This window comes from Erpetoichthys calabaricus, chromosome 16, assembly GCF_900747795.2.
Source record: "Erpetoichthys calabaricus chromosome 16, fErpCal1.3, whole genome shotgun sequence".
Classification (NCBI taxonomy): Eukaryota; Metazoa; Chordata; class Cladistia; order Polypteriformes; family Polypteridae; genus Erpetoichthys; species Erpetoichthys calabaricus.
In genome coordinates, this window is record NC_041409.2 from 9,615,385 (window position 1) to 9,637,077 (window position 21,693).

The window sequence follows — 21,693 nt, forward strand, 5'->3', positions numbered from 1 at the left end:
TCAAAAGTGGGACTCCTGATTGACATGTCGTTTTGTTTATGTGTTATGTACTTACCAAAGTTGTTACAGTTCATCTACACTCAATTTTTCCTCCCATCCACCTTTTATCTAATCCCCTTAATCCAGTTCAGGGTTGCTGGGACTGAAGTCTATTCTAGCAGCATCAAGTGCAAGGCAGATACCAACCCTGAACAGGCCACAGCCTATCCCCAAAAATGTAGAGCACATTTACAGACAATGGTTAATTTCATCTGTACATCTTTCAGAAATGGAGGGAAAAAAATCAAGTACAATGAGAAAAATTCAGGGTTATCACGCAAACTTCAAATAGACAGTAACCAGTCAGAGATTTACACCCAGGACTTGGGAGTTGTATGCCACTGGCCTCCATTTTTTCATTATTCATTACTTTAACACTAGAATTACCAAAGCCTACGAAAAAACTCGTAATCCCCGCACACCTTCCTTCGCACCTCTCTGTCAGCGTCTTTTGTTTTGTAAATGTGTTGATCAACACAAGCAGCAAGCAGCCTGCTATCCCATCCCTCCACCAACACAGAAAGGGCAGAAAGGTCTGTCAGCTCAAGTCTGTTTACCTGCGTGTGAGTTGCCTGGAGTTGTATAGGGTATACTGTATACTATACTATTTGGAAAACATGCAATTTCATGTGTGTTCCATGTCTACAACGATCTATGTAAACATATCGTTAAAACAGAAATGTTTTTCATATTTTAGTAATAATTGACAAAATGTAGACATGAAGTGTATAATGTGTGAAGCCTGAAGTCCAAATATCAAATAAACACTTTCGCAAAAGTTACAAGTATAACAAAACAAGTGTGCTTTTATTCAACAATATAACTACAGAAAAAGAACCCACATTAGGGTGCAACATTGACACTCCCTTAATACGACCGCTTTCGTGGTGCAGGGATAAGAAGTGCTGACTGGTAATGAAGACGTTCGATCTCGGACATCTCTGTTTTGAGAAGTGAGCTGCTCTTATTCTTACTATTTTAGAATAAAAACATACATCTGATTTGAGTCTGTAACAGTCGTTGTAAATTTATAGTACTTGTAAAGGTTAGCTTTTTTTTTATTATTAAATTTTACTCTCTCAGTCATGTTCACGCTCGCCCCAATCTGACACTGCTGTCTGAGACCTCTGCTACAGCAGAGGTGACCTCAGATGAAGACGAGGGTTCTACATCAGAGAAAGAGAACAGAAACCGTTCCCGCAAGAAACGTCCACTCACATACAAGTACAACGCAGCTGCACCATGCGTAAAGGCAAAAGATGGCACCATTTGGATGCAGCAAGTGGTCCGGCGTCATTCTGCCCAACACCTGTCCTTCAACAAAACAGCACGGCTTACAGAGCTCGCCAACGAATCGTGCAAAGTCCTGTTTGTTATTATGTTTTGTGATGGTCTTTATATAAAACAACATTTATATGTTGCTTATATAAAAGCCAGATCGAATGTTATTTACCTTGATTCATTTACTTATCTTCCTACAGTGTAAAGTCACAAGTAGACTGCAGAGCTTCCTCTGTTTGATCGACACGGGCATGCTGACACAGTACATGTGACTGAAGTGACTTTTTCGTCAGTTTTTTTTCTTTCGTCAGATGCTTGTTCTCAGTTCTCAGGGAACTGGGCGACTGGTCTAGAATATCTGAGTCAACTTTCACTCCATCATGCCTGCCATGCTAGAAGCCATTAACTTACTGGTAAGGCACTGAATCCAGTTTTTTTATGGTATTGATGCACACACATAAAATATAACATGTTTTTGCCAACATAAAAAAAAATTCTCAGCAGTATCTAGTTCTTCTAAGATAATCACAGCAATTGACTGCATTCATATTGCAATAAAGGCATCTACTGAGACTGAAGCTGCTTTTGTTAACCATAAGTAGTTGCATTCCAGTAATGTTACAAGTCATCAGTGATGCCTTAATGTGGCTGGAAGAAGTAGTATTTCAGAGGCCTGGGTCAGCCCATGTTTCATTTATTTTGAGGTAGAGTAGTTTTGGCAGTCGTGATGGTACTGCGTGTGGCAAATGGTTTGTTGGTAAGATAACTGGCTGAACCCTCAGAGGAGATGCGCCTATAATGCCACGTATAATCTTGTGTTTTCAGTTGCAGAGCACAGCCAGATACTCTTGAATGTAGGTGGTGGTTTCTCGACGAAACTGCATATAAATGAGGTTGATTAGCATGCTTCATATATGTGTGTTTAAGGACAACATTTGAGGAACATTCACATACACATATTTACAAAGTGATTGTAATTTATATATTTATTGCATAAAAATGTGCACATTCCAGGTTTAATAAATCTGTTTTTTTGGCATACACAATTTTGTGACTTTTTGCTGTGCACATATCTTCATGGTCAAATCTATGCAAAGTTTTATAAATAAGGGTCCAGGTCCTTGTTAAAAATATTTTCTGTCTCTCTCTGAGGCAGAACAACTACATCCATGCCAATGTGTATGTGACCCAACTCATTTCCCTAATTTGTGTTCGAGCTGCTACGATCACTTCTTGTTAAGGGTCATGCCTAAACAAAAAATCACTGTGAACTGCTGGCCTCTAGATGTACTGTAACCTAGATCCCAATTACCAGAAGAAATTAAATATGGAGTACTTCTTGGTTAACTGCCTTTCAACATACAAAACAGAACTCCAACTATCTGAAGAAAGAGCACAAACTTTCATAGTCCCATGATACACCCACCACATAGATGCTCTACAATGTATATGATGGTCCCTTATTTCCAAAAAACACATTTTTCTGCTTTCCTTTCCTGCTCCACTCTTTCATAGTTTTTGCCTTGGTAATATACTGTTATTATTTCCTAGCAGTGCTACAGTTAAGCCCATAATATGAAAATGACCTAACTCCTGTCAGGTTTTCACATCAATGAGCTGTTATTTTTCTCTCATACACTTGTTCAATATTTTTCTCTTTTTAAATTAAAATTCATGGTTTAACCACTTAATCCAAGTATAAGATCTATTAATATAATATTAGTACCATCATTCATTTTTAGGTTCTGTAGCAGCCAACGCTATGCCAAGTTGCACTTGTATCTGTCTGTTCTCAATAATAGTCCTTCAGCTAGCCACACCAAATGGGAATTCCTGCCACCAAAAACCTTAGATAGTTTGAAACAAGTTATCAACAGATTGAGTGTACATAAAAACATATATTTTTTTGGCATACAACTTGCTTTCATATTTTTTAATTAGAATGTTAGCATAAGCTTTCAGAGTTGAGTTGTTGTTTTAGGAAAAAAAAACTCAGCATTTAATTGTGAAAAGCAAAACAACACTTTTCCTTCTACTGGACACATAAAATAAATTATATTGAAGCATATTATTTCAATATAAATAGTTTGCGATTTACAGCCATACCTACATAATTCTCTGTATTTATATTTAAGTGGCTGGTGGCATGTCAGCTGATCATAAAACAACCAACATCATCAGTCTGCACCAATTCCTGGAGTCTTTTGTGAGCAATTGTCCCGATACACAGCACTCCTTTGTTTTTGTTGTGTGTTAAAAAATATCATAAACCTCTTTTTCTGAATGGAATTATATACTAACATGGGCATTTGAAGTGCAGCTATTTAGGAAAAGTTAAGTAAGAATAGGAGCTTAACACAGATAAAATAATTAAAATTTTAAAAACATAATTCCTATTGACCTGGGAAACGACACTTCAGGTGTTCAACAATATCTTTTAGACAGGCTATGTTGTGACTTTAACTCTATATCACTGTAAAGAAAAAGGTGACACAGGACAGTGGTAGGGCTCAAAAACATTGTGCAATAGTGACACATTATCAGACCAGTGTTGGAATAGGGGCACTGTCACGATGCAGTATGTAATGTGTGTGTGTGTACCGTTTAACACAGGAGGGCATCAGGTAGGACCATCAGCTAAATACAAATAGAATCAGTCGTGTAATTCTTTCCTAGGCTGCTAGTAAGCTGGCACTTGGGTATTGTCCCCACATTCATATTAAACTTTTATAAGTAAAGTCCATATGGAAAGAAGAGCATTATGAATGGGTTAAGGACCAGTCCTCTTCTGTTTTGTGAAAGTTATTAATTTTGTTTTCATTCCCTACATATTTTATTGCTATTGTGGTGATGTCACTTTGTCATCATTTTGTGTCTTTGTTTATCTCTGGAGGACACCATTTTGGGGATTGTTTCCATCGCTTTGTTCTTAGAAACAATTTTTATTGCTGTTCATCTTTTTCTGTACTTCACGACACGTGACAATATGACATATCCAATACACGGTAAAAAACAGAAAGACAAATTTAGTGCCACCCAATGTTATTAATCCGTTTTTTTTTAATTCTCAGTTTCTATTTTGAAAAGTTTATCCCTGAAAATGAGTATTATGGAGTTCAAAATGCATTTCTCTAGTTTATGTTGAGATTAGATTCAAATTTAACTTTGCTGAAATTATTTTGCACCTTTTCTGATGCCACCGTCTTCAATCTACTGAAGCCACCATTTTGTATTCCCAGTGTCATCACATGGGTCCTGATTGTCAGGGGCATGGCCACAAGGGTCGTGACATCGGCTATCAGTTACATGAAAGGGTTAATAGGTGGCACCTGGCAGTTGCTCCAGTTTGCAGATAACTCTCTAAAGACTTTCTTTAAATTTATTTCGGTCAAAAATATTTTGGATAACAACTCCTTGCAATGAACGTTTACCTTAGATTCTTGTGCTGATTGATTAAAAGAGCAGCTTGACTGCCTGGTTTCGGTCCTTGAGCATCTTGTTTACACGTCTTATTTCCTGGTCATTGTCCCCTTTTCAAGACAGTGCACTTAAACTTTAATACCTTGGAAGAGAACAACCCTATGAAAGACCAGAAGTTCAAGCAACATAAAAGATTTAATTAGGAAATCAGTTCTGTTTTTTTAATTGTGTTTTGTTCTTGACCTATGACTCTGGTAAAAGGTGTGGAGTTTTTTTTGGAAAGATAAAGTGATCCTCACTGTAGGTCACAAACTGCCTAAGAAATATGGTCCTTCTTTAGATGTAAAATACTTAAGTATTGAGTGGTCTGAGGGGACACCAAAGTGCACTGTGGCTTGATGGCCCTGTATCTTTACACACTTATCTATGAGAGTGGAACTGACTCCAGATATGACTGGAAGTGACCCTGGCCGCAGGTTTAAGATAATCTTGGAACAGAGGGCTGAAATTATGATGTTAGTTGGTGCCAGAGCTTACACATGAAATGAAGAGAGAGTACATTGACTGAGCTGGGGAAAAGAAAGGGGAGAAGAATGGCAAGGTTAGTTAGTATTTTTGAAGCGGGTGTGTGGGTAATTGGGTAAAGCAACCCACCTACCAGAACCTAATTAACTTTGTTTCATTTATTTTGCTTGTTTTTATTTTACCACATGTACTGTAGGTGGCTTCATCATTGACACCATGACATGATATGCCCTTTGCTTTTGTTTATTTGCTTCCTTAGTGAAACTGACCCTGTATGTGTCTGACTACTCTTCGGACTCAAATTTGACTAGAACAGATTACAAATAAAGCCTTCTTTTGCTCATTTCCACCAGGCAGACAGAGTGTTGTAAACTGCAGTGAGGATTGGCCTTACGAGGTGTTTTTCGTATACATACTGTATATATAGAATGTGCACATCTGTGTTACAGTATATGATACACTGTAGTTACAGGAAAATATCATCTGTAACTTGAGAACAGTTTAATAGAAATCCAATGCTTGAGAGCTACATCTTTAAAGCAGTATTTTAATATTTCACTTTAAATCTGGTCATATAATAATTGTTAAGCAATTTCAGAATGAATGTATGCTATTCCCGAACTGAAAGAATATTTTTGTCAGAGAAAGACCAGAAATGGGAGGCATGGGAGACAAATTAAGGAAGGCAAGCTGTGCTTTCAGCAGAACCAAAGCAAAACATGAGAACTGAAGTAGAAAAACATAGCCAATGGGGCATTACCAGAATAAATGTAAATCAAATGAAAACATGACAAATTCTTTACGTTTTAATCTGCCAAGCTCAGACAGAGAATCACTGCTTTGAACGACCTTTAACCTCCTTTCCATTATTAACACTGGACTAATGACTCACAACACCTCGCCCCTTGTAACCCGACTTGCATCATAACAAAAACGGTATCTTCCTACTCCGCTCAAAAATTGTGTCTCAAATGCTGTCAAAATAATTATGAAAATGGTAAATATCATTGTGATCACAAACCAAGCATGAGAAATGGATTTTTTGTCCTCAACAAACCCCAAAATCAAATTTTAAAACATTGAAATATCTCAAAAACAAGTAAATGAAAAAATCAACACAAACTCATGTAAGTATGCTACTAGTCTGGAAGTGGTTTTCATTTTTACATATGTACTAATAATATTTGGCAGGATTCCTTCAAACTCTAACCCTAATCCTAACCCAATAGCTGTCCTCCAAACATTTGTCCCGCACAGTTTACGGTGTGCAGTAGCGATCGTCTGTCCTTCTTAAATTCTTTTCTGCAACTCAAATCAAAGAGTCCAGCAGAATTGTTGACGCAGAATCAAAAAATACAACCAGTCTGCAATGTATTATCTTTAAAAAATGTTAAAAAGCCTTTTCTTCTTCCCCAGCCAATGAGAAGTGTCTTCCAATGTATTATCTTTTTGGAAGGAATATTGAGACTGCAGGCCCCTAGAGTGTAAGCAGGTTATTTATTGAGCTGCACTTCAATACAAAAACTGAACATTAACAAAAATGCACCCAAAGTGCCCCCTTTTCAAAGTTATTACTTGGCACACAGAGCAGCTGGAGAGTAATATTTTATGCGTCTACCAAACTCTCAAGATATTTATGGGCCCTTGTTCTTAGCAGAAGTATGAACTTCATCATTCTCTGTGTTATTTATAATTTCATAAAGCTGTTCGATGACAGTACTTATTTTATCCTCATCCTAATCTACTCCTAATAAAGACATGCCAAGAGTGTGCAATGAAAAATGACAGGACTGCTTGCTGAGCACGCTATGAATGTGGGAAAACGAAGGAATAAATCAGAATTGTGGTTTACTGAGGTGAAGAGATAATCTTCAAATGCTCTACAAGAATCAAGCTTTTGCTTTCAACCGCAATGATCTATGGTAATGAAAATCCATGCAAACTTTCAAGAGGTGAAGATTGAAATGGCACTTCAAGTGAATAATTAAAGTTAGGCACCTGAATAAAGGCAAACAATTTATTTGAAGAAATATTGACACAGCGGATAAAATAAAAGCTTTCTGTGATGACCGTCGTGCATATTTTTAGGAAAGTTTAAATTATTCATCTGGAATCAGAATGCCCAGTGTGAAAAGCTCATTAAAATATGTACATCATTACTATTCCTTTTTGTTTAATAAAATTGTTTTGCCTTTTGTATTCACCAGCCAACAAAGACAAAGGCTGCATGTTAATGTTGCATTTATGACCACTGCCTTATTTTGAGTTCAGCAGCAGTTTTAAAATTTCAAATCCTTTATACAGTAAAAGCCGTGGTCATTATTGCTGAAATACACACGATTACACACCTTTTGCCTTGTTAATACTGTAGCCACTGGGTCCTCAGCTCAAATCCTGCACCAGCTCATCATCCATGTGAAGTCTGCACATTCTCTATGTGCTGGTCTGCATTTTCCTCCTGTTAGAATGACTGGTGATTCTAAAATGGCCCATTATTTCAGAATGACCTGTGATAGACTGCTACCTTGTCCATGGCTGGATCTCACCTTCAACCCGGTCCTCCCATAGACAGGTTAGGTTCCAGTTTGATAAAAGGATGAGTTGATGTACTGTTCATGGTGTTTGTGTCTTTTACAGTATATGATTAAGGTTTATTAATACAACGAAAAAGAAGTACATTAGACAAGAATCCAACAATAAATAACTTATGAAATCTAAAACCAAACCCACCTCCCAAATATCCCTTTTTGTGGTGACTTTTTAATTAGGACTACAAAGGATTACACTTGAAAAGGTTGCAACAACAAATGATGTTTGTTTGTTTTAGAAAAGCAGAATAAGCACAATGTGCAGATTACTTGTATGGAACGACTGTGGTTTCCTAAAGACCCCTGTGGATACATTTCTGAAAGGTTGTTTTGTCAGTAGTGCTGGGTAAAAGTATTACCACAAAGTGCCAGGCTTACAATATTGTCTTTGCAGTTTGGAGTTGAAATTTAGTGCCTAGAAGCATATGCTGTCTCATCTATGGCCACGTCCTGCGTTTTCGTCAATGCTTCTCGGAATCTGAATTGATTTAGGAATGAATAGATGGGTGGATTCCTCCGGGCGCTCTGGTTTCCTCCCACAGTCCAAAGACATGCAGGTTAGGTGGATTGGCGATTCTGAAATTGCCCCTAATGTGTGCTGGGTGTGTGTGGGTTGGCATCCTGCCCGGGATTGGTTCCTGCCTTGCGCCCTGTGTTGGCTGAGATTGGCTCCAGCAGATCCCCGTGACCCTGTGTTCGGATTCAGTGGGTTGGAAAATGGATGGATTGATAGATGGGTGGATACAGAGCAACAACCTTCAGTTATCACATATTGTTGTGCAGTATATGCTTCAGCAAAAGGAAAACTGGACAAGCCCATGCTTTCCATAACATCACCTTTGCTGTGTTCTCTCTCTGCCTTGATCTTTTTTGCCTCACTCTTCCTCTGTCTTCATTAAGGGTGCCATTACTTATAGCTCTTCTGGGGCCTTCAAATCATATACAGAATATAGCTCTCCCTACCCTGTCTTCTGGCATAACAACAAATGTCTTTCTTCATACTGCATGATCTCCGTCTCTTCTTGGGACTTACTGGTCCCAGTTCCTCTCTTATGCCATTTATTTATCTGTTATTTATCTGACTTATTGGTTCATCCAAATAAAGTTCTATCTATCTATCTATCTATCTATCTATCATAAAATTAACTACAGTATACTGAACCGATTGACTTTATGTTCATATTTACTCTATTGGGAAACCTGCAGCTGTGAATACATTCAAATAAACACCCCATTTTTCAGAGACTGTTTATGTTTCTTGAAATGATTATTTGAGATTGCACTGTAGCTATAATGCATCATCCTAAAAATGAACATAAAAGAAGCACCTTTTGTATTTATTTTTTTAAACAAATAGACATTTAGCCATGAAAATGTCAACGAGCCTGCAAAGGAAAAGCAGATTAAAAAGCAAAAGTGGCATTTTTTAAATGCCGCTGTGAGATTTGTATGAAAAGCTAAATGCTAAACTCATTTATTTACCAAGTGCCACACAAGAATGTGTGAAGTACCACTGTATCATTATTTGGCTCCATGGAAATACATTTACACTGAAATTCATGAAATTGAATGTGTATCAACTACAAGATCACAACTGACTGCTGCAAAGGGAAATGAAATATTACAATTATTGAAAAAATACATTGGGTAGAATACCATTTGGCCAGGCTCTTTCTGTGTTTATAAAAGTGTGACTTTTTTAACTGCTGCAATGACATTTGGCAGGGAATACAGAACTGCTGGAATCAGCAGGTTCTGGTCTTCTTGTGCAATCCTGAGCAGTTCTCTTAAATCATTTGTGTACCTCTGGAAGTTATTATTGTTGATACTTCAGAAGAAGTCTATAACTGAGTTATCCAAGTAAGACATAAAAAGATTATGTTATTATATATATATTGTGGGGAACAGCCCGGACACAGACAGGTAGACATGATGGTATCACCACACACACGTTTATTGTACATTATTTACAATGTCCAAGTGCACAATCCCAGTGCCTCAGCACCAATCACCCCTCAAGTCCTTGGCCACACTCACAATGCCTTCTCAGTCTCTGGTCCGTCTCCACTCCTCTCCACCAAGCTTTGTCCTCTTCCACCCGACTCTTGCCAATGACTGGAGGGAGGCGGCCCCTTTTATTCACCCCGGAAGGACTCCAGGTGCATCCTGAGGGTTTCCGTAGCCACACCCCTGTGTGGCGGAAGCTCTGGCGGTACATCCGGAAGTCCTCCGGGTGTCCACAATCCTCTTCCCCCCAGCACTTCCGGGTGTGGCGGAAGTACTGAGGTCTAGGGCTCCCAAGGCATCGGGGCGCCCCTTGGCATTGACCACGGGCCCCTACAGCAGGGGTGGGCAAAGTCATTCCTGGAGGGCCGCAGTGGCTGCAGGTTTTTGTTCCAACCCAATTGCTTAATAAGAAGCACTTATTGCTCTAGAAACACTTCTGCTTCATTTTAGTTGTCTCCCTCATTAAGATTTTGAACCCTTATTGCTTATTTAAGTCTTAAACAGCTGCATTCTCGGTTTTTAATTGCTCCTTATTAACAATAAGATGCAAATGACAAAAGAAACCAGCAGTTATCCATTTTGCTTGTTACTCTTTACACCTGTGTGTATTTATCGTGCACTATTTGGTTTAATTAAATACTTGGAAGGAAAGAGAAGAGAAAAAAGTGAAGGATTGAGAATTACCCCTCCATTTTACACTTCAAAGAATTTGGATGATATCCTTAGAATGGAAAAAAAAATCAAGGATATGAGAATGACTTGACATAGCAGAGTTAAAGCACTAACAAGCCATGAAATGTAATTATTGGCAAGGTTTGTTTTCTAATTAAGCAACTGGGTTGGAACAAAAACCCGCGGCCACTGCGGCCCTCCAGGAATAACTTTGCCCACCCCTGCCCTACAGGGTAGAGCTTCCAAGCTCTGTACCCGTGGCCCCCACAGCAACAGGGAAGACGCCCCCTCGTGTTCTGGAGGAGGCACAAGCCTTCCTCCAGTCCTCCTGGGCATCCCTGTCCGGTTTGGGGAGCTGCAGGTGACAATATATATATGTATACATATAATGTGTATATATATATATATATATATATTGTCACCTGCAGCTCCCCAAACCGGACACAGACGCAGGACAGAATTTCAGCACACACTTTTTTTTTTATTTTCCTTGTAGAAACGCCTTCCCCCATTTCCCATCTGCACAGCACAGTTCCAAAGCACCAAATATAGTACAGGACACACTTCTCTTCTTTCTTTTCTTTTTCTTTCTCTTCCTCTCTCTCTCTCTCAGTCCACCTCCACGCCTCCTGGCAGGCTTTTGCCCTCCAACTCCCGACTCTGGCTCCCAGAGTAGTGGCTGCTGGCTCCTTTTATGTAGCATCCAGAAGTGTTTCATAACCATTTCTGGATGTGGCCTAAGTGCTGCAACCAAGGGCTCAGCAGTACCCATGGAACCCAACAGGGCTGTGGCCACACTCCAATTTCCATGGAGCCCTATGGGAGTCCGAGGCACTGCTGCAACCCAGGGGGGCTGCCATCTAGCACTCCAGGGAAGGTAATGCCCTGAATATGACCTCTCCCCCCACCCATCCGCTACAAAATACAGGTAAAACTCCATTACAATGAATATCTTTACAACGAAATTTCATTACAACAAAGTATGTTTATAGTCCCGACAGCTTCCCCATATGACACGAGTCTATAGAAATCTCGTTACTACAAAATACATTCAGCAGATACTTTCATTACAACAAAGTGCACAAAAGACCTTGAAATGCCTGAATGAATCATCCACAGAGCAGTTAGTTCTGTGGCCGCAGCTCAGTTGTGCACAATGATCCCCAAACAGAAATATTGTCATTTTTTTTTTCTTTCTTCAAACTTTCCTCGTACTGTTTTTTTTTTTTTTTTTTGCCTTTTTTGTTTCCTGCGGTTTTCAGTGATACCTTTTACTTATTGCTCATCAACATTTGAAAAAACATCCATTGGAATTTAACTCATTGTCACCCTCCTATAGAAACGGCAGACATGAAAAAACAATAACAGTTCATATTAGAAAAAAAACTTTAATTTTTTGCAGCTCTCAATTGCGGAAAAAAGAAAAAAAGACATTGCCAGTGAATTAGGAATTTTGCCATTGACACTGTCAACTTTCTTGAAGGACCGAGCAAAAAAAAGAAGAAAAATCTCGGGTTGCAAACGTATGTGTACTGCTGTATTTGAAGACGTTGAAAAAGCAGTTTTTATGTGGTTCAGTGATGCTCGTTCAAGAAAGATTCCTATTAATGCGGCACTCATTCAAGAAAATGTGAGGTTTGTAAACTCTCTTGGGACCTCCCACAAGTAGACATCAAGCCAAAGAGCGTCCGGAAGTGCGATCTCCATGTCTGTATGGGGCAATAGCAGGCTTAAAGATATGCTGTGTCTCTCCGCCAAAGTAAACAGAAAAGATCTCGATTTGGTGATGCAAGTTAGGAGCACGTACATTGTAAATGCAGATAACAGGATTACTTGATCACTGACCTGCACGACCTTGCCTGACTGCTGTGTCTGTGTATAGCAGAGTGGCAGATCACGCTACAATAAATAACTGTGCAGTTCCTGTTTCAAGCTGAATAAAGCTGGTTTTGCTAAAGTACTGAGACTAAGCCTCGTGTTTGTGGTGCAAGACAGGGACTTATAGCACGACCATGATCTTTTATGATTTGCTTCTGTGGCGCTTCACTGCAGCACTGTGAGCCTCCTATTGCCCTGCCCCAGCAACGGACAAACAATCTTCCACCGACGCTGCAATCGCGCTTCAGGACGCACTTCAGCATGTCGTTCCAGTTGGGTGGGGAGTGGGGGGGGTCTCAAAAGTGTTCAGAAACCTCACAATATGAAGAAGAAGAAAGGATGATTCGGCTTCTGTTTGATAACTGTGCTGCCCACAACATGCTGCCACATTTAGATAATGTTCGCATTGAATTCCTCCCACCCAATTGCACGGCAGCGCTTCAACCATTGGGTTTGGGCATCATACGCACCCTGAAAGTGTATCATCACAAGGAAATGCTGAGAAAAATTCTCGTCAGCATAACTTGTAGGCAGGAGGAGATTAAAATTAACACAAAAGAAGCTATTGAAATGATTGCAAACGGCTGGATACAAGATAAATAAAGCACTATAGTAACAAATACTGAATCTCATTACAACGAGATATTTTTTAGATCCCTGGGAGTTCGTTGTAACAGAATTTTACCTGTATATATTTACCAGTAACGGCGCACTGCATGTTACTTGAGCGTTCCTAGTTTCCATCCTCTTTCTCTGTATGTTTAGCATTCATTTGCTCAGAGGTTGATGTGCTTGCTGCTTCCTGAGCAGCTCTTCTTTTCTTCACCTTAGTGGCCCGCTTCTTCTCTTCTTACGTCGGCATCTTTTCACGTTAAATCTGATTAAGTCAGTGTTTGTGTTGCAATTACTTAGTACGTACTTCTTTAATTTTTCACTTAAGCTGGCACTTAAGTCCTCAATCTGCTCTAAGAATGATTTAAGATATGAAGAGGTAGGGAAGTGACGTTGAAGGTGGGAGGGATGATAACTGCGCCCGTACGCATGTGCCACACTGCTGCGCACTGCTGAGAGTTGATTCTACAATAAAATAAAAATAAAAAGAGGAATAACCTTGGAGGTCAATCATCACCCCGAGAGTGGCAGCCTTTTCAGCAGCTCCTGTGAATTTCCCCTTGGGATTAATAAAGTATCTATCTATCTATCTATCTATCTATCTAGACGTCACATAGTATTTGTGTACCAAATGTCAGGTCAATAGGTTAAACGGTTAGCAAGCTACAGGTGAGTCAAAATCCTGGACAGAAAAATGAAGAGCCACAGTAGCGTATTATATAAGAAGATATTAGGCCTGGGAAAGTTAACACATTAATTTTTGTGATTAATATGGCTTGTTTAATGCATTAAAAAATAATGTTGCATTCAGGGCCAGCAACAAGGCAAATTTTCATGTTTTCCTTATTATTTAACACTATGAAACAATAATACTGGAGATGTAGAGGTCCATGTGGATGGCACAGTACATTATATAAATGAAACATCTGAGTGAGAGGTGAAATCCCAGGAAAAAGGGTGGAAGGACTGCAAGAGATGTGTTTGAGTGTGTAAGGTACTGGAATGGAAGCGCTTTTGCTTGGCGTTGGTGACAGAGTGCAGGAGCCACACGGGTGCAGAGGACAAGAAGTAGCGCACTGTGCGGGAACAGCATGGAGCGAATGAGTGAGTAGAGGGGTGCAAGACTGGTCTGTAACATTGAAGTGGAAGACAGTATGGTGGGGTTAGAGGAGTCTGAGTGCAATTCATTTTAAAACGATCACAGAGCTGCTTTTATGTCAGCTTCTCCACGTGGTCCTATTCTCCTCAGACAGGTTTCGACCACCTGAGGATTGTCTCTCTTTCCGGTCAGGACCCCGAGGCATTACACTGTTATTTGCACAGTGCACCAGTTGATAAACACTTTTGTAGAGTATAATTGTCAAGTTGTTGGTGGTTATGAACAATTGAGGATAGTATTTCCGGAGTTTTAACACAAGTTTTAATGCCAATTTAAAAGATGTGTATCCTTTCAATTAAATCAGTCTTCAGCAGTGCATTCAAAATCAACTGTCATTTCGATTGTTTAATTGCTACTTTTCTTTTTGCCTTCTTCTCAACTTGCCTTTTAGGACGGCATTCAAATTCAGTTTGTACTTGCTCAAGTAGTATTTGTTAAAAGTTCAGGTTTAAGTTCATTGTTTAAGTTTAACTATGCCATTGATTTCTTTTAATTCCTTTGTGTTGATTCTACATTAATTTGTGATTTAGTGTGTATTTACTTCATGATTTTTGAATTAATTTTATAATTACATCTTTTGATATTAGAAGTGACTGTGATTACTCGCGATTAATCATGATTAATTACATACATTTATTCAATTAATTAGTTGATTTTTTTAATCGATTCCCAGCCCTTTTATATGTATATATAAGTAAGTATATAAGTATACTGTATATATAAGTAATAAAGGACAACACAGTTGCACAGTGGTAGCAGTAAGAAGAGCAGGGTTCGCAACCTGGGTCCTCCCTGCGTGGACTTTTGCAGGTTCTCCCCATGTCTGCATAGGTGAATCTAGCAGGGGGCGCTAACTCCCTGGTTGGAATAAGTTCTTTTGTAATTGCGGCATGTTACATAACCCAAAACTATATACAGTAGATATAATCTAAAAAACAATATCCCTCAGTTAGTGATTTTGGCAGTAAGAAATCACATAGGAGAAATAACTTTCCTTTCTTTAATGACGGTTTACGCAGCATAACAAACAAGGACGCCATAGCAAGACTTTTCACCGAAGTGGGAGCTCAATGTATACAGTCTGCCATTTTTGTCACTGCTCTGGAAGGATTTTCAGGATCGGATGACGTTATCTCCCATCCGTCCGTCGGCTTCAAAGGTGTGCCGGGCAATGTTCCAAGGCTTTATACTCTTTCTCCATGTGCAGGCCCCCACTTAGGTAAATCATGTCATTCCAAACAGGGAAAAGAAGATCCAATGTCATGCTGACTCTGACATATAGAAATAGTACAATGCCCATTTCGCAGTTTCTTGTCTTCTAATGCTTGCCTAGCAGTTCTAAACAATGAGCCCCAGTGTGCTAAATCTGGCCTTGTGTTAGCTGAACATGTGAGTGGATTTATAAAATATTTTTTGTACAGAACACAGTGACATATTAAACTTATGTACTTATTACAATGGGGTTTCTCCTAGTGTTCAGGTTTTCTCCCACTGTCCAAAGATATGCAAGTTAGATGGATTACTAAGTTGGCCCTAAGTTGGTTGAGGTGTGTGTGTGTGTGTGTGTGTGTGTGTGTGTGTGTTCACTCTGCAATGGACTGGCACCCTGTCCGGGGTTTGTTCCCGGCTTGTGCTCTATGATAGCTGAGATAGGCTCCAACACCTCCATGACCCTGTTTAGGTTAAAGCGATTTAGAAAATGACTGACTAAGTAATCAATGAGAATAAAGCAGCATGATGAGATGGGATACCACCCTGGTAAAGCCCATTTAATCAGGTGCCAAAATAAGAAAGAAAACAATGAATTAAAAATGACTTGTCATTTAGCTTGATACTGCGCAAAAACTCCTTCTCCCTCAAACATGGGGCTGTCTTGTTTATATAGAGGGCTCTTGGAAGGGACGGGGCTTTCTGGACTGAAGTGTGGTCATACGTCTTCTGGTTGATGTCCTTGAGAGGCCCACTGAATCAACAAGCTGATTAAGAAGGCAGACTCAGCGGAGGAGAGAAAGAAGATAAAATTGAGTGCCATTATGAACAATGCTGCATATCCACATTTTTTGTAGTTCTTGCATGTGTATTTGAGGGGCGATTGTTGTTTGCTATAATATTCTATAAGCCTCTGTAAAAAGCTTAATTTCCCCCTGTGACAATTAAAGTTCTGTCTATTCATAGTATGTGTGAGTATGTATGTATGTGTGTGTATGTGTGAATATATATATAATACACATACAGTCATATGAAAAAGTTTGGGAACCCCTCTTAATTCTTTGGATTTTTGTTTCTCATTGGCTGAGCTTTCAAAGTAGCAACTTCCTTTTAATATATGACATGCCTTATGGAAACAGTAGTATTTCAGCAGTGACATTAAGTTTATTGAACAGAAAATATGCAATATGCATCAAAACAAAATTAGACAGGTGCATAAATTTGGGCACCCCAACAGAGATATGACATCAATACTTAGTTGAGCCTCCTTTTGTAAATCTAACAGCCTCTAGACGCTGTCCTCCTATAGCCTTTGATGGGTGTCTGGATTCTGGATGGAGGTATTTTTTTCCATTCTTCCATACAAAATCTCTCCAGTTCAGTTCAATTTGATGGCTGCCGAACATGGACAGCCTGCTTCAAATCACCCCATAGATTTTCGATGAAATTCAAGTCAGGGGACTGAGACGGCCATTCCAGAACATTCTACTTCTCCCGCTGCATGAATGCAGATTTCGAACTGTGTTTTGGGTCATTGTCTTGTTGGAATATCAAACCCCTGCGTGACTTCAACTTTGTGACTGATGCTTGAACATTATCCTGAAGAATTTGTTGATATTGGGTTGAATTCATCTGACCCTCGACTTTAACAAGGGCCCCAGTCCCTGAACTAGCCACACAGCCCCACAGCATTATGGAACTTCCACCAAATTTGACAGTAGGTAGCAGGTGTTTTTCTTGGAATGCGCTTCTTGTTATGACCAAATAACTCAAATAACTCAATTTTTGTCTCATCAGTCCAAAGCACTTTGTTCCAAAATGAATCTGCCTTGTTTAAATGAGCATTTGCATCCAACAAGCGACTCTGTTTGTGGCGTGAGTGCAGAAAGGGCTTCTTTCTCATCACCCTGCCATAAAAATGTTCTTTGTGCAAATTGCGCTGAATTGTAGAACGATGTACAGTACATCATCTGCAGCAAGATGTTCTTGCAGGTCTTTGGAGGTGATCTGTGGGTTGTCTGTAACCATTGTCACAATCCTGTGCATATGCCACTCCTGTATTTGTCTTGGCCTGCCAGACCTGCTGGGTTTAACAGCAACTGTGCCTGTGGCCTTCCATTTCCTGATTCCATTCCTCACAGTTGAAACTGACAGTTTAAACCTCTGAGATGGCTTTTTGTAGCTTTCCCCTAAACCATGAGACTGAACAATCTTTGTTTTCAGATCTTTTGAGAGTTGCTTTGAGGATCCCATGCTGTCACTCTTCAGAGGAGAGTCAAAGGGAAGCACAACTTGCAATTGACCACCTTAAATACCTTTTCTCATGATTGGACACACCTGTCTATGAAGTTCAAGGCTTAACGAGCTAATCCAACCAATTTGGTGTTGCAAGTAATCAGTATTTAAGGGAACCACATTTGTGCACAGCCAGTTTTTCCCATTTGATTTAATTTCATACAACTAAATTCTGCTTCACTAAAAATCTTTGTTCGGAAATCACCCCAGTACTCAGATGTTCCTAGGAAATGAAAGACATACCACTGTCATCGTTTTCGTTCAAAGTAGAGTCAATTATTATGCAGGCTGAGAGGGGTTCCCAAACTTTTTCATATGACTGTATATACATTCATACTAATACTATATATATATATATATATATATATATATATATATATATATATATATATATATATATATATATATATATATATATATTGTGATATGTGGCTGGCCTTTCATCCCGGCCAATACCCCCAGGCCGCCAGGTGGAGCCCTTCCTGCAGCATGGAGGTGCCCCGAATGCCAGCAGGGAATACTGGACAATGTAGTTTTATTCTCAGCCCTGTTGGATGCCTTGGGGCCCGCTAGAGGACGCTGCAGGGAGGCACAGAGACTATTTGCCTTACGCCCAGGAAGTACATCAGAGTCACGTGGACAAAGGGAACGATGTGCTTCCTGGGTGAGGAAAAGAAGGATTTTTATCTGACCCAGAAGTGTTCCAGGTCACATGGACAGAGAGGGTGAAACACTTCCAGGTCAAGGACTATAAAAAGGACAATGAAACACCAGAGCGTTGAGCTGAGTTGGGTGGAAGGGTGGCAACGCGTCTGGGAGTGGAGGATTGTTTATTGTATTATTGATTATTGATTTATTATATGAGTATTGTGGAGTGTAGGTGCTTTGTGCACTTTAATATTGTCCAAATAAATAATAATTGGACTTTTCCCTGGTGTCAGAAGAGAGGTCAGAGGGTTCAAGGGGTCGAGAGGACCTCAAACTGTCACAATATATATTAAAACAATGGAAGCATTAGCTGGTTGTAAGTCACAGGCAGAGACTCAAATGTTTTGCTTTAAAGACCACTGTCCAAATGGTTCTTCCCTGCCGTAAAAGAGTTCAATTTCATTACTAACAGATCGAGTCATTTCATCTCTCGTCACCTGCTTTATTTTCCTCATTCTCCATAACTTTTACTCACATCTCTTAGTTCTTCAGTTGTGTCTGGAACACATCTGAAGTTAGTTGAACAATCTGAATTATACAGTCGCAGATTCCTAGTGCTCTCTGTGAAGAATTCCCGCTTAGTTTCTGTTTCCCTGTGAAGGGTAAAGGAAGTGTAAATAAAATTAGAAGCAGCCTTGTGGCACTGTACACATAATCAACTCAACAGTGAAATCTAAGGAGACTTACTCACACTTTTACATGTGATTTGTTATTTTTTTTTATTAAATTTTAAATGCAATCTAATATTAAAAAAAAATTCAGGTGGGATTTATTTAATGTACTCTGTGTTCCACCATTGACCAAACTGAAGCAATCAGGCTATGTAATCATTGTGATTGGGCCCAATGATTTAGCGGTGTTCTGTACAGGGCTAGTTTCTGCTTTATACTCTCTACTGACACGACAGTCTCCTCAGGTAACTTCTTATTTTTATACATGAGGAAAAATACTCATTCTTGGAGGTTTCCAATCATAATTAAAATTCTACTCGAGATGCTCTGAGGGTGCACCATCAAGTCACCTACTGTATTTCTTCCTTAGGGTCTGACTTATCATAACGAAAACTGTCCTCTCTAGCCAAGTCATTCTAAATCGTTTGGATGAATATGTGAATCTTAGTATTAATTTTATAGCACTGGCAAGAAGAATCCACTTGAAATGACCATGGTGCTCATTTTTTATTTTTTAACATGATGTGTGGTGGCTAGAATTAATACAATTTAAGATGTTTTAAATCTAGTGCTATTAGAGGTAATTAAAAATTAACAGCTGGTAATACAAAATAAATTAATCTGCTTCCATTTAATGAATTGGTTTTAACAAGTGCTTCCACGTTTATGCTTTAATCATTCTGCCAGTCCATTGTTTCATGAGCTGTTTAATGAAATACACAATTAACATTTCTGATGATTATCTCTGTTGTTATCTAATCAGTGAGATTGGCTTTCCCATTGCGGTAAATGAGTCTTTCTTCATCTTTCCTTATGGCCAAGACTTAGATATTCATCTTTTAAAAGTGAAAGGAAGAGAAATGGCAAGATTTTTTTTGAAAAGCTGGTGTTGTCTAACAGGCGGAGTTTTCTCACTGCCTTGGATTTTTTTTTTGTTGTTTCATTATTTTTGAATGATTAGTTTTAATATTTTGTGTATTTTCTGTTATGTTCGTAATTACATACTTTTTAACGTGCCTCATTTTCATGTGCTTTGAGAGTGGGACCCTGGGTGGCGGGGCCACCCTGACATCACTGCTGCTGTGACCTTCTCCCTGGCTGTATATTCTGGCAGGGAAGAGGCCTTAGCAGCGTTTCTATTGAAGTCGTTCAAAGTGTTTGTGCCTACTGCCATTTCTGTGCTTATTTCCATTTTTATGATTATTTTGCTACTGATTTCCGGATAAGGATATTGGGACTTCTTCAGCTTAGGACTGCCTTTTGCATCTCTTCTTTGCTCTTTTGATCATCCTTTTGTTATTCGTTTTTGTTATACACACACATTTTGGAAAATTTAAGTTTATTTTTGAAGTTCAATCCATTTTCTACATTTTTATGTTGAGTGAGAAGGCAGTTACCCATACTGTATGAGCCTCATTTGGGGTGGCCAGTGAAGGTTCTGGAATACCTTTAACCTTTGTTTGGATGCCTTGATCCCCTTTTAATCATGATGTTTAACTACTAAACACAAAAGCTAGATTCTATGTTTATATGCTTCTAAGGGTTGTGCATTCTTATCTTATTTGATTCTTATTTGGTGAGGTACTGCATTTTGGGCTGAAGTAGGAGACACCACTTTTAGCAGTTAAGGAATACTCACTGAAACTTCACTATAAACCAGTTATCTCTTGCTCATGGGTCTTCCCAGCTGATTTATACTCAACTACCACTTTATTAGGTACACCTCTTCACCTGCTAGTTAATGCAAATATCTAATCAGCCAATCACATGGCAGCAACTCAATGCATTTAGACATGTAGACATTGTCAAGACAACCTACTGACGTTCAAACCGAGCATCAGAACGGAGAAGAGAGGTGATTTAAATGACTCTGAAGGTGGCATGCTTGTTGCTGCCAGACGGGTTGGTCTGAGTATTTTAGAAACTGTTTAACATCTGTGGCAGAGCGACGGGCGCTCAGCAGGCTCCTATCAATTATGGAGAATCCACTGCATCCACTAAATAGTATCATCTCCAGACAGAAGAGCAGCTTCAGCGACAGACTGTCCTGCTTCACTGTCCTGCTTCACTGACAGACTGAGGAGATCGTTCCTCCCCCAAACTATGCGACTCTTCAATTCCACCCGGCGGGGTAAACATTAACATTTAACATTATACATAGTTATTGTCTGTTTTTTTACCTGCATTATTATCAATCTTTAATTTAATATTGTTTATTGTATCAGTATGCTGCTGCTGGAGAATGTGAATTTCCCCCTTGGGATTAATAAAGTATCTATCTATCTATCTATCTATCTACTGGGATTTTCACGTACCACCATCTCTAGGGTTTACAGAGAATGGTCTGAAAAAGGGAAAATATCTAGTGAGCGGCAGTTCTCTGGGTGAAAGCGCCTTGTTGATGCCAGAGGTCACCAGTAACCGTTGTTATGTCCCCACTCACCCTAATCCATCCTCGGTTATGACTATCGATATCCTGGGAGATGGGAGAGGCCCAGGGCATCACACAATATAATAGTACCAGTAGTGTATACAGTGCCAAAATATGGTACACTTGTTGAAGATCCCAAGAGCTACATAACAAAAGCAGGCCACTAGCACTCAATACCATAGAAATCCTTCCTTTGTT

At 39.3% G+C, this 21,693-nt stretch overlaps 1 protein-coding gene across 15 annotated transcripts in view; it reads left to right on the top strand.

The window, feature by feature from the left end:
• Window positions 1–21,693, top strand: part of nrxn3a (neurexin 3a) — a 1,637,233-nt gene that overhangs the window by 1,573,175 nt on the left and 42,365 nt on the right. The window lies entirely within an intron of this gene.